This window comes from Callospermophilus lateralis, chromosome 2 (assembly GCF_048772815.1).
Source record: "Callospermophilus lateralis isolate mCalLat2 chromosome 2, mCalLat2.hap1, whole genome shotgun sequence".
Lineage (NCBI taxonomy): Eukaryota > Metazoa > Chordata > Mammalia > Rodentia > Sciuridae > Callospermophilus > Callospermophilus lateralis.
The window spans coordinates 198,299,634-198,307,000 of record NC_135306.1 but is presented as its reverse complement, the minus strand read 5'-3'; the positions used below and the strand labels follow the sequence as shown (position 1 = coordinate 198,307,000).

Genomic DNA, 7,367 nt, shown 5'->3' with positions numbered 1-7,367 from the left:
TACTATATGATACACCTATGCAATTACTGTGTATATATCCAAAGGGAGGTCACCACATGCAGGTATGTCAAGAGAAGTATGGAATCAGGATAGGTGCTCATCATGTTAGCAAAATAAGTCATACACAGAAAAAGACTATTACTTGTTTTCTCTTAATGTAGAAGTTAAGGGAAAAAAATAGGATGTTCTGAAAGCAATAGAGGAACTACTAGGGAAGGGACAGAGGACTGGTGAATAAGGAGGCTATAAGAGAGGAGTAAGAGTAAGATCAAAGCATGAAATATGAATTTATGGGAATGTTATAGTGAAACCATTAGTTTGCATAATTAATATGCATAAATAATTATACTTCAAAACTACCAACATGATGGGACCACAAAAGACACAGAAAAGTTAAAAAAAAAAAACCCTGAGATGTAGAGGAGGGAATGAAAAAAAAAAAGCTAGAGAAATCACAATATCTGACTTCAGAATATACGTTACATCTTTAAATTTGGTGATAGTTACCAAATTATCGTGCTCCTGGCATAACACATAGACCAATGGACCAGAACAGAGAACTCTGAAATTAAGTCATATGCATACACAGAGCCAATTTTTGACAATGAGCAAAGAACATATTGCAAAAAGCACATGCTCTTCAAGAAATAGTGCTTCCAGTAATTCCTTTGAATGCGTTTTTGACCTCCTTGTTCCTGAGGCTGTACACTACAGGGTTCAGCATGGGGATGACCTTAGTATAAAAGACAGAGACAATTTTGTCTGTGTCCATGGAGTGACTGGAGCTAGGTCGTAGATACATGAAGATAACATTCCCATAGAAGATGGAGACTGCAGGGAAATGGGAGGCACAGGTGGACAAAGCTTTCTGATATCCTGCAACTGAGCTCATGTTCAGGATGGTAATGAATATGAATAGGTAGGACACCAAGATAACTAGAAGGGCAAACAGAACATTGAAGCTGGCTGCATAAACAAGAACCAGCTCATTGACGTGTCTATCAGAGCAAGTCAGATTCATGACTGCTGGAACATCACAAAAAAAGTGATGCACCACATTGGACTGACAGAAGGAGAGACTGAACGATTCCCCAACATGGATGGAGGCATTCAGGAAACCTCCCAGGTAGCAGCCTGCAGCCAGACACGCACACACACGTGCTGTCATGGTGGTGGTGTAGTGCTAGGGCTTACACACTGCAGCATAGCGGTCATAGGCCATCGCCGCCAAGAATAAATTTTCCACACTGGCAAATCCTCCAAACAAGAAGGACTGAGCAACACAAGCATTGTAGGAAATTTTGCATTTCCTAGAAGGAGCCCAGCCATGACTGTGGGAGTGACCGCTGAGGAGTAACAGAAATTTGCTAGAGACAGGTTACCCAGGAAAAAGTACATGGGAGTGTGGAGACCAGAGTCCAAGAGGATCAATATGATCATCCCCAGGTTCCCAACCACATTGATGAGGTAGATGAGGGTGATCATGATAAAGAGGGCTACTTGTAATTCTGGGGCACTGGTGAGTCCTAGGAGGATGAATTCTGTCATCTGTCCTGTTCTCCATCAATGTTGCTGGGGAATTAGGAGATGCACTGTAGCAGAGAGAAATAAAAATGGGGCACTGAACATAGTACAGACTGCAGTGAGATCAGAATGTTTATGTACCATGTGCATTACTTTATTACTGTAGCCACACTGTGTACTTCAAATTTCTCATAACCAAAAATGAGCCTAACAATATAATTGAGTGTATTACTTATCTCTACAGCTCCAGAACATTGAATGAGGCGTCTACATGGATCATGTTTATGATTTATGAATTTGATATCTGTGTGAGCTGAGATTTTAAAAATTTATTAGATTATACATTACAGTTCTGGAATTATTAAGTCAATCAGTTCCTGTTTTCCTGTCTTGGTGAAGGCATAAATTCCTTCTTTATACCTCATGTGCCAGAAACTTGTCTGGATTCTGGACACTATATCTATAGTCCCTGATTTCTCAACAAGTTTATGAAGTTGGACAGTTGTTAATTTAATTTAGATTGTGTGACACCAGAGGCTGAGTAATGTATGTGTGTTTATAGAAGTATTAATTGGAAAGCTTTTGTCCCATACATTTTAGTTACCATGACCGATGGCCTAAATTAAACTAGAAGTGAGTTGGAATTTACAATTATTCATTGTCTCCATTGGTTTAAGCTCAGTGTTTGGATTTTGCAGCAGTCTCCTGAGATATATGCATGGTGGAGGTGGGGTGAGATAACAGGGACCATGGAGGCAGTTCTGGTAGGAGAGGGCACAGTGCAGGGCTGGTCTCGAGGCAGAGGTGCATGTCAATCCTACATCTACAAGCTACGAGTCACTGCTATAATCTACCTTCCCTGAACCAGATTTTCTTTATCTGAAAATGAAGATAGTATTGACTCTACATCCTCAACACACTATTGTGAAAATTGAGGTGATACATGAAATACAAGTAAATTCTGAATGTTTACCTAAAAAGTTCTATCTATACTGTGATTACAAGGATGGACTTAGGGCCCTTCTGTGGCTTGAGAAAGGTGGGTGCCAACATGGAGGTCTTTAGAGGTGGGTGAGGTCATCCATCTGAAAACCTTATCCTCAAGGTGCTTTTCTTACTAGTCCACCCAGTTCACTGAGACTTTATGTGCCTTCTGTTCACACTCTGTCCATGATCCACCCATAGAGTGGAAGGCTTTGGGCATTCCATGTGAGTTCACCTTCTGTTTAATTTCTTTGAAGTCCATATTTTCTCTTGAGTTGAAAGAGTGCTTATTTTCTCCTTACTATAAACCTATAATTAATCACACATATAAATGGTCAAATATTCATATTTTGGGGGGTTTCTTTAGCCTTCAAATCTGTTTTGGTGGAAAGCTCCTGCTTTCTTTTTTCTTTTTTAAATTCTTTTATTCTAATTTTTTATATATGACAGCAGAATACATTATAGTTCATATTACACATATAGAGAAAAATTTTTCATATCTCTGGTTGTATACGAAGTATATTCACACCATTCATATCTTCATACATGTACTTAGGGTGATGATGTCCATCTCATTCCACCGTTTTTCTTACCCCCATGCCCCCTCCCTTCCCCTCCCACCACTTTGCCCTATCTAGTGTTTGTTTAATCCTTCCTTACTCTCCCTCCCAACCCCACTATGAATCAGCCTCCTTATATCAGAGAAAGCATTCAGCAGAAAGCTCCAACTTTAAAATCTTTTATTTTTCAGTACATTGACCCCATATTTTTAAACTTTTGATTTTTTTCATGCACACAAATCTTTTTTTCTGTTTTTTTATTAGTTGCTCAAGACAATACAATGATCTTGACGTATCATACATTTGATTCCAATAGGGTATGAATTCTCATTTTTCCACGTGTACAGATTGCAGGATCACATTGGTTATACATCCATGTGTATACATACAGCAATCCTAGTGTCAGTTGTATTCTGCTGCCCTCCCTGTTCCCCCCTCCTCTCCCTTCCCCTCCCATTACCTCTCTCTACCCATTCAACTGTGACACTTATCTCTCTCTCTCTCTCTTTTTTCTTCTCTTCCCTCTCACACCATTGTATATGTATTTTGTGAAACCATGAGGGTCTCCTTCCATTTGAGACATTTGAAAATACTCGTTGCCTGCTAACAATGATTCCCTATTTTTCGCATCCTATTCTTTGCAATTTTACAAGGCCAGCCCATGCGGGCTTTATGACTACTGACCTTAACCTACATAACACTTTTAATACAGAGTTTCTACAATGCATGATGGGAGCTTTACATGTAAGTATCTGTGTAATTCTATTTGTATTTGTACCTATGTATATGTAGGTATTCTTCTTATTATTATTATTTTACTATTAAGGCAACTGAGAATTTGTGAAGTTTAGTGATATTCTAACATTCCAAAAGTAGATTGAGAGAGATATAAGAATTGACATTTAAACTGAGTTGAATATTAATCAAAAGCCTGTAACTTTAGCTGCATCACATCAGTATTTGTAGACTTGCCAAAAATAATAAGAATGAGTATGGCTTATGGTCAGAATGTTACAATGAAGTTAAGATATTGCTAACTCATTAAGTCCCTTCCTGTTTAAAGAAGGGCCACTGCACTCTCTGGGCCCTTTAATCTCTAGTGAGAGACCACCAGGTTGGAAACAAATTGAGATTATGATATATTCATTCAGAGTTTGACCTATACTTTAACAAATATTATTAGAAAGTAGCAAGAGGACCTTTGTTAAATATCACTAAACTCCTTCCTGCTGACCTTTTGATATTCATATTCCAGCCACACCTCAGTGTTTTAGAAAAATGGTCACTCTCCCAACTTCTGGGCTCACGTAACTCATAGAAGGTCCAGCTGCCCCACTACCTCTCATGAACATCAATTTTCAAAACGTTCATATTGATTATAGAAGCTTACCTCCCTCCTCAAACACAAATGATAGTCCTGAACAGAGTTTGAAGCCAGAAATTCTTCCATGGAAAAACACATGGTGGGAGCATCTCTCTGGTGGATAATGGTCAAAAGATTCTGAGGTCCCTAAGGCAGGAAGGGACACATGGAGAAAAGACTAGTAAGCATTTGAGTCCTGAATCTATAGTGCATTCTTATTGTGTCTGTGGAGGACTCACCTCCTCCTCCTTCTCTATAAAAGAAACATTATAATGTTACATCTTCAGTATTATCCACAGTAGTATGTTTGCAAATAATAAAATTTAAACACAGTTAGCTTAGTGGTTATGATGTCATAATCAATCAATATAATTTCAATCTCGGGGTATTTTTCTTGACCATGTGCACTCACAGCAAGGCTTGTGGCTGGAAGAAAACCTGCCTGTACTCCCAGATAATAATATTCAGATGAATTAATAATGACCACAGGAGCACTGCATGCCAGCCTCTTCCTCTAAAATAAATACCTGGAATTCTGTCAGACTTCAGAGACAAATGCATGTACATCAGCAGGGAACCATGAATATACAGAGCTCTCCTGGGTTGTTCTCCCATGAGGGAATCTTTAGTGTTTCATCTCACTTTTTAAGGAAAGAAGAATTAAACTACCTGTGGGATTAAGCCGGATAGTTTAAGTGTGCACAAATATAATTGTGTTATTATTTCTCATTTTTAATTTTTAATATATAACTGAAACCCCAATATGCATATTTGTTAGTATAGAGCTTTAAAGTTTTGTTTTTCAAATGTATATTCACGGAACCACTACCACAATCACTCATAATAAATCTTTTTAACCATGATGGTCAATTGTATCTCCCACCTACTGCTCCGGAAAACACCAACAACTTTTTCCTTTTGGTTTTACATTTGCCTATAATATCCTTGATGATGCCCCTAGGATATTACACATTTGTTTCATTCAATCAGTGTAATGTAACTAAGGTCCATTCATACCAAGTTATGCATACCAGTAATCTCTATTATGCATATTGAGTTTTACATTTCCTCATTGAGGGACATTTATGCTGTTTTCAGTTTTGGAGATTACAAATAAAGCTATCTATCTCTTCATTTCACTATTTTTTTTGTTTTAATGTATGTTTCATATCTTCTGGGTATTTATATTGTAAATACTGCCTCACTCATTCTTCAAAGTCAGCATAACCTCATAACCAATCTAGACGAGAACATTAGTGAAATAAAACTATACTCTTGTTTAATATAGTGAAGCAATGTTAAAAAAAAACACAGGACAAATCCATCCTGAATAAACGTAACTATGAATATGACTGAGTTGAATTTACTCCAAAAATGTAAAGGTTCTTCAGTATACAAAAAGTAATCCATGTAATAAGCCATATTATTATAATGAAGAGAGCAACAAGATCATTTCTGTAATAATGATCATAATAAGCATTTGCCAATGTTCCACTTCTTTTCATAAAAGAATATTCAGGAAGATAGAAACTTAAGTGAACATATACAAGCTAAAAAGAACATATACAAACCACAGCTAAGATCATAATCCAAAGTGAAAGACTGAAGATTTCCCAAAAAACATCAAACGCAAGTATTTCTGCTTTCATCACTTATACTCAAATTTGTACCAGAAGTTCAGGCCAGACCATAGGCAAGGGAAATAAAAGAAACTAAATTGGAAAGAAGCAAACTATATCTATTTTCTGATGACATGAAATTCTAAAACAAAAATTTTAAATATGTATTTAAAAAGTATTACCTAATAATATTAATCAGTAATATCACAGGATTTTAGATGTATTGACCAAATTCCACTGCACTTCTACATACTGGCCATAATTAATCTTAAAAGAAAATATACAAATAATTCCATTGATAGCAGCATCTAAGTCAATCAAATATTCAGAAATGGATTTTACCAAAAAGCTACAACATCTATCTTGAATGTACAAAAAAAAAATTGCTGAAGTGCAAAACCCCTACACTTTAAATTTTCATTGATTTTAAGAGTAAGTATTTTAAATGGCAATAATTTCCAAAGTAATCGATAGATTAAATGAAATCTCTACCAAGATGCTAATGGCTTGTTTTCAGAAATGTAAAAGCCAATACAAAAAGTCATATTGAATTTCAAAGGACGCTCAACAGCCAAAATAATCTCGCAGGAGAACAAAGTAGAAGCACACACCCATTCCAAATTCAAAATGCACTCCTCAACCCCCAGTCGTTGCAATGTGGCACTGGCTTATGCGAACCCATGGAATGGAATTAACAGTTCAGGAAAACATCATATGTCCATGGTCAATTGAATTTTGACAACGGTGACAAGTTTACTCAGTGGAGAAAAACATTCTCATCAACAAATAACATTAGGACAAATAGAAATACCAGATCAGCTCAAAATATATCAGGAACTGAAACAAGAGTGAAAAACCATAAAATTGTTAGAATAAACCATGGGTAAAATTCATGACTTTGGATTTTGTAATGGTTTCTAGGATACAAACTAAAATGATAAGAACCAACCCCAACAGTGAATCACAATGACCTCTGTGTGGGAGATGTGGTTGTGCTGAGTGTCAGAGATGGACTGTCAGAGCATTGTTGCTGGAGTTTCACTGAATACGCTTATTTACTTTATTATAGCTTCAGATTTGTGGGAGGTGAGCTGTCGGTCTATGTTAAACAGAAAAGTTTAAGAGGCTCTTGAATGTGTAGAAATCCATTTTTTACTTGCTGGAGGCTAGCACTTCCCCACAAAGCAAGAGGGAGGGAGGGGGGATGTAGGGAAAGAACTGGGGAATGAATTTGACCAAATTATTCTATGTTCGTGTATGGATATATCACAATGTATTCTGATTTCATACACAAATATAATTAACCAATTAAAAAAT

At 36.8% G+C, this 7,367-nt stretch overlaps 1 pseudogene; it reads right to left on the bottom strand.

Annotated features, from left to right (window-relative positions):
- Positions 1–640: 640 nt before the first annotated feature.
- LOC143390529 (olfactory receptor 5B2-like) lies at positions 641–1,564 on the bottom strand (annotated as a pseudogene).
- Between the last annotated feature and the right edge of the window lie 5,803 nt (positions 1,565–7,367).